This window comes from Squalius cephalus (assembly GCF_949319135.1).
Source record: "Squalius cephalus genome assembly, chromosome: 4".
NCBI classification, from domain to species: Eukaryota; Metazoa; Chordata; class Actinopteri; order Cypriniformes; family Leuciscidae; genus Squalius; species Squalius cephalus.
Window position 1 is genome coordinate 1,600,704 of NC_137125.1, and position 6,532 is coordinate 1,607,235.

The 6,532-nt window shown below is 36.6% G+C and overlaps 1 long non-coding RNA gene across 1 annotated transcript; it reads right to left on the reverse strand.

The window, feature by feature from the left end:
• Positions 1-960: 960 nt before the first annotated feature.
• LOC307157212 lies at positions 961-5,235 on the reverse strand. The gene is made up of 3 exons (XR_013820897.1): positions 5,115-5,235; positions 1,445-1,562; positions 961-1,342 (listed from the first exon to the last, which is right to left on the reverse strand). It is a non-coding gene; the product is annotated as an uncharacterized lncRNA (long non-coding RNA).
• Positions 5,236-6,532: the final 1,297 nt, after the last annotated feature.

Sequence of the window (6,532 nt, forward strand, 5' to 3'; positions counted from 1 at the left end):
CAATCAATTGATTAATCGTTAGCCGTAACACTGCATTATGAGTCTGCTGCGTATGGCCAACAGCATGACAGGGTGTGCAAACACTGCACAAAACGCTATGTTCCTCACCAAATGAATGAGAATGGTTTATAATCTAAATAAAAGGCTAGTAGGATTGTAAAATATTTCAATGTGATTGATCATTTAATTCAATTCATTATTTAATAATCAAATATATAACGACTAATGAAACTTGTCACCAACGCCTCAGATGCTGCTTGGAATATGTGACTGTTGTTGGATGGCTGGCACTAAATACTTGGGGTTTCGAGTCTGACGACAAAACGAGGGCGTGGTTTGTTCGCAAGGTCATGGAGCATGCGCAGTTTACTTGCTCCGAGAATACCGCAAACTTAAAACTTAAAATCGCGCAGAAGTCCTCGTTGCTTAAGTTTCATTTTCACTCAGTTCAAGCACGAATGATATCATAATGTTAAACGTAAAAAAAAATGTTAACATTTTTTTTCGCGTATTGGCGATATTGATATTGTAATAAAATTAGTAATAAATCTGAACTATATTTACATTGTATTCCCGTTTAGCTACATTAAAAGTACTGTTCATGCAAAAGTAAAGTTTCTAGAGAGCAGTTTAAAAATAGAAATGACTCAATCACATCTGTTGGCTTAGATAAAAACACACAAAAACACCTGTCATTACCAGGTTAGGTGTACAAAGCAAGGACACATTTTTTAACTGAATTACAAACAAACGATTTATTTACAATAGGCAAGGGAACCAACATATTTAAGGGAAAAATATGTTTACAATAAATAAATAAATAAATAAATAAAATATACGATTTACAAAAAAATTGTGCTGGGCAATAAATAATCGCATCCAAAATAATGTGTGCACTATGTATAATTATTTTGTATATATAAATACACATACATGCATATATTTAAGAAAAGTGTTATTTATAAAATATTTATATTTACCGGTATATATAATATACCTCCGAGCAAATAAAAAGGTAGACAACACAATACAAAGAACAAAGCACATAGCACACAACTCAGTTCGGCAGAGAAATACACAAGAACTCGAATCACTACAGAAAACTCATTGCGCTACAAAGAGCTCAGTTCACTACAGAGAGTTCATATACGCTCCGGAGAGAAAGCATGAATGAACACGCCATCCTTTTAAACCAGCAAAAGGTAGGAAAAGCACTCGGGGAAAGAAGAGTACAAATATTAGCATAACGCATTTTGCTTGAGTTCCAAAACGTCCTCATTTCCACTGCATGGCGTTGTGTCAGTTGGCTGGGACTGATACCTCTGGTCAGGGCAAGAGCATTCTGGACAGATACATTTAAAATATTGAATGTCACATAAAAGGAGTCATTTATGTATTAAAAAAAAAAATTCTTACAAAAAGAAAAGCTCTGGCTCTGCCTTACCAGTAGTACAAAGGCTCCACAATTGTTTCCATCTTTTTGTGATGCAGAGCAGAGACCACCATTTCTCCAGAATCCTCCCAATTCTTTCGTCTTTGTGTACCTCACAGCCATATACTTCCTGAGTAAATAAGTGGAATACATTCAATTATTTACAAGGTAAAAATGAGTATTTCTAATGTGGCCTAGTTCAACTTAAAGGGGACCTATTATGCCCCTTTTTAGGAGATGTTAAATAAGTCTCTGATGTCCCCAGAGTGTGTAAATGAAGTTTTAGCTCAAATTAGTTTTTTTGCAAAAAAATTAGCTTGCCGTTTCTGTGTTTATCCCTTTAAAACTTTCAAGAAGAGGGCAGGACTCCTCAGTCAGGAGGACGCACTGAAAATATCAGAAACTCTCAGTAGGGGTGTTCAGTTTGAACCGGAGTCGGACAACCCTCCTCAGACTCGACGCTCAGTTTGAGCCAGTGTAAGGACTTAAATTTCATTTAAGTTTTTTTCAATGAAAAATTGGTAATGTGATATCAGTCATAAAAAGGGTATCGAACCAGAGACTACCTGTAGGAGGTGGTCTGAGTTTGGTAGCAATGGAACTGTGGCGTGATTCACGGGAATGTGAAAGCAACTACTTGGTGCACACTTGTTCAGGAAGTAAAGTAACTGGAAGTTAAGTGACGACGTCAAAACACATGGTCATGATACTGGCGATGATTTTCACAGTGTGTGCAATCAGAGTGGCAAATGAATGGCTTGCAATTAGCCATCTCTATAAAAGAGTCTGTTTGCAAGTAGCAGAAAGCTGCCTTCACACAACCTATAGATCCACGTGTCATTCACTCTGCTGTGCATAATAGCGTCAAAATAATACAAAAGTATATATTGCACTTCTGTTTTCCATCATGATGCACTGTGATGATACGATATACGCGGGGAGCGCCGGGAACACTCGCACGTGAACCTCAACAAACGTGCCCAATATGAAGATCAATATGATGGCCGATAAGCAAGCAGAACTTAGTTCTTAGTTCGGAGTGAAAATATGTACAGTATGACACTACACTATGATTTAAAAAAAACATGTACAGTTACATTACTCAATTTGTAAAAATCCTTTATCTTACCTCCACATATCAACATATGTGACATTGTTCCCTGACAATGAGTCCAGTACTGGTCATCTGCTACCAGAAGTATCCAGTGATTGCCCCTCACATGGATTGGAAGGAAAATCCACTTCATTCGGGAGAACGCCATCTTGGAACGAATTTTAAAACGGTTAGTTCCAGTCCAATATTTGTATTGTGTGGCAGAAATCATCAATCAAAAGCTGGGTCACCATTCATAGCCAGAACAGGCACCATGTAACCATTTTATAAAAGCAATAAGGTCCTCGAGTCTAGTGCTGTATCGTGAATAAGTCAAGGCTGAAGGACGTTGTTAGGCGCAAAGAGTTCACAATACAGCACAGCCTCATGTACCTTATTGCTTACAGACATCAAGAAAAAAAAACTGCGAAATGTTTGCAATTCACTTTCATTCTATGCGAAAAAATGTTTGTTATACTGAATGGCAACAGTCTGACATTTTTGTGTTTCCAGGAAGGAAGTCATATGGGTTTGAAATAATATTTTTGAGTCAACTAATCATTAAAGACTCATTAAACATGCCTGTAAATACCCAAAGCAGATAACACCATTGATGCAACAATTTCTGAATGTCACTTCAATTCAATTTTACTATAAAAGCATTTAATTTTTTAGATACTAATGAAAAGGAATGCATATTGCCTCTATGTTCAGATGACAATGTAAGGTACTTCCTGTGTTAAAGGGATAATTCCCCCAAAAGTGAACAATCTGTCATCTTTACTCACCCTTATGTTGTTTCAAACCTGTATAAATTTCTTTCTTCTGCTAAACACAAAATATATTTTGAAGAATGTTGATAACCAGACAGCTGATGGTAGACGTTGACTTCCATAGTAGGAAAAAAAAAAGAAAGTCATCAGTAGATACCAACATTATTAAAAATATCATCTTTTGTGTCCAACAAAAGAAAGATACTCAAACAGGTTTGGAACAACATATGGGTGAGTAAATCACAATTTTCATTTTTGGGTGAATTATCCCTTTAACATAGCAAAATGTAAATATTGTAAGATTTACACTAGTCATAATCACCTTTTCAAACATCCATGCATCAAATCTGTCACGTTCCCAGAGCACAGGCATGTATGTAGAAATATTGAAACAGCGGTAGCCAGTGTTGGCTTCGATGTTGTTTTCGAGCGTCAACGTGTCCAAGTATGCATTTATCACCTGTGACAAACAGTAAAGAAACTTAGTTTTAAGGATTTCAACCTTATTCTTTCCTTAATTCTACCTTATCATTTAACCAGTGAGGATGTTTCAGAGATTCAAAATCACTGCTCTCTAACACCTGTCCACAGACGGACAATCTAACTCCACTGTCTACCTCAATCTCATGCTTCCTCAGCTCTGCCAGAAGTGTCTCAGTCTCTGTCAAATAATACCATATTTTAAATTTCAAAATTGCAATTGCAATAACACACCTAAACAATTTGCATCAATATAGTTAATCAATATATTAAATGTATAACTTTAACATACTACTCACCTGGCAAATCTATTGCAGCAAAGTCTGTCAACAAGTTCTCCTTCAAAACACCAGACTGGTCCCCTGTGTCACGTTCAACATAAATAAAAAAAAGGTTGCATTGAATGATGCATGTTAACATGGATGCAGACAGCAGTCCTTCCCATAGTAACCTTACCACTGTTCCTTTTCTCAATTCTGCTTTTTTTGCCTTTGACCTTTCCTTTTCTTTTCCGGGTTGGAAGTACACGCAGTTTCAGCTTGTCATCTTGCTTACTTAGAAGAGGTAGTGAGTCTTATTTTGGGACAAAGAATTTCATCTTTCCTGTAATTTCATGAATGGCTGCAGTTGCGTTTAGCAACAACTCATGATCCACACATATGTATGATAGATCCTGGAGAATTTTTAATTTCTCCCGCAGGGCACACTGTGCAGTGGAAACTCCATTTGCCTCTGTGTCTGTCTTCGTACACTGAATGTCATGACAGTCTATGGCAACAGGGTGTTCAGGATTGTCCTCGTCATTACATGTCGGTGTGGTGCCCACGAGGCTATTGGCGCAGACAGCATCGTCCTTGACAATCACTTCTTTCACCTTCAAATTTTTCTGATTTGAAACAACATCTGTGTCAAGAGTGACATATGGACTGCTGATGTAGTCTGGACACAATGAGTACCATGAGCTGTCAGTGTGTTTGAAAACAGCAAAAAAATGCTTGCAGGGTAAAAAAGTGGACTTAAAAGATCTGCATTCACATGACGGAAAACGGTCTTTGTCTCCGAGATCCACAGAGTACCATTCACATGATTGCTCACTCTGGACTTTATAAAGCCCCTTACTCTGCTCTTGAACTTGTTGGGAGGTATAACAACAAGCTGCCTCTAGGTTTTTCAGGCAATGTTGCACAAAGGTTCTTGGACGGTCCCAGAGAAACTCAGGAACATTAGCACTGTAGACCTTGTGTTCACTGCTGTACATGTAAATAAGTTTAGCGTATGAGAGGAGCTGCTCAGGGATGAACTCAACCAAAGATGATACTTTGGTTTGTTTTAGTACCCGAAATCTTCAGGTAAAAGCTCTTCAATGAGTTGTTCATTGCTTCAGTGCCATTGTTTGTGGTTACAGACACATTAAATCCATGTGGAGAAAATCCTCTGCACCACCTCTGAAAATAAGAAAAAAGTAATTTAACACAAAGTAAAAGAAAAAAAACTTTCTGATCTCCCTTTACTGTCAATGTACATAAATGCATTACAATTAATTATAAACAATGAAACAAAACATCAAACAAAATTATTCTCAAGGTGGCACTGTTGTAACCCCTACCTCTTTAATATTGAGCCATCTTTTCTCAACATAGTTCTGAACTTCTGTATTACTCGTATACAAGACACTGTCCCTGAGCTTACTTATTTATTAATAGTTTTGAATGGTATGGCTAGTTGGAAAGTAGCACTGATCATGTGACTTTGGGAGGACACAATCCGAAACTGAGAGTTCAGTGTTCACAAACTGCCGAAGCACTTTTTTAAGGAAAGGCACAGATGTAATTCCCAATGACACATACTCTTGAATTTTTTCTTCACAAGAGGGTGGATATTTCTTGTGTATCCACTTTCTGCCGAAATCTTGCGGTGTTGGTGATCTGTCTCAAATGGTAAGATGATGTGAATTATTTCAGATGACTCTGCTTCATTTTTCTGTAGAGCTGCTTTCAGAGTGTCCATGACGACTTGTTTTCTCACTCCTTTCTCAATGCTGAATTTGTCGAATCTGGAAAAAAATTATATATGCTTTGTAAGAATATAATTGATTAAAAGAGTTGCTAAACAAACAAAAAATCCTAATGGTTTGATGTATTTTATAAGAGAATATTATCTGTAAACCCACTTGGAAATTATATTTATTCAGAAAAATGCTACATAAATATATTGTAGGGCTGCCCCGACTAAAAATATTTCTAGTCAACTAGTAGTTATTCATTTAAGTCATTAGTCAACTTAGCCTCTTCCTGTTGACTAACCTTTGTTTGTATATTTGTTGGCGTCCCAAAATAAATTTGAATTCAATGCATTTATTTTCAGGTTATACATTAAAACCATCAGTAGGTTAAAAAAATGTTGTTAACTTTTTTGTGTTTTAAAATATTTCTAGACAAATGCAATTTGGCTATTGCAATATAAGTTTCCCAACACTATTGTACAGAAGCAATGTAGCTTACCTTCTAATATACCTAATAAAAAGTTTGGCTGTGCAGCCAACTGTGTTTGAATGTACATTCTCCTCCTTTTGCCGGAATATATATATGCTCATCCTCTGAAAAGAGCTGAAATATATGCAAAAGTGTTAACAGAAAAATATGCTTTTGAAAATTGTGCATTAGTTACCCTAAATAAAAAAAGAAATCCCCTGAATCTTACCTCCTGAGTTTTGCAATTCTTTTGTGGATTTCCATTGTGACAGCAAGAGGTACA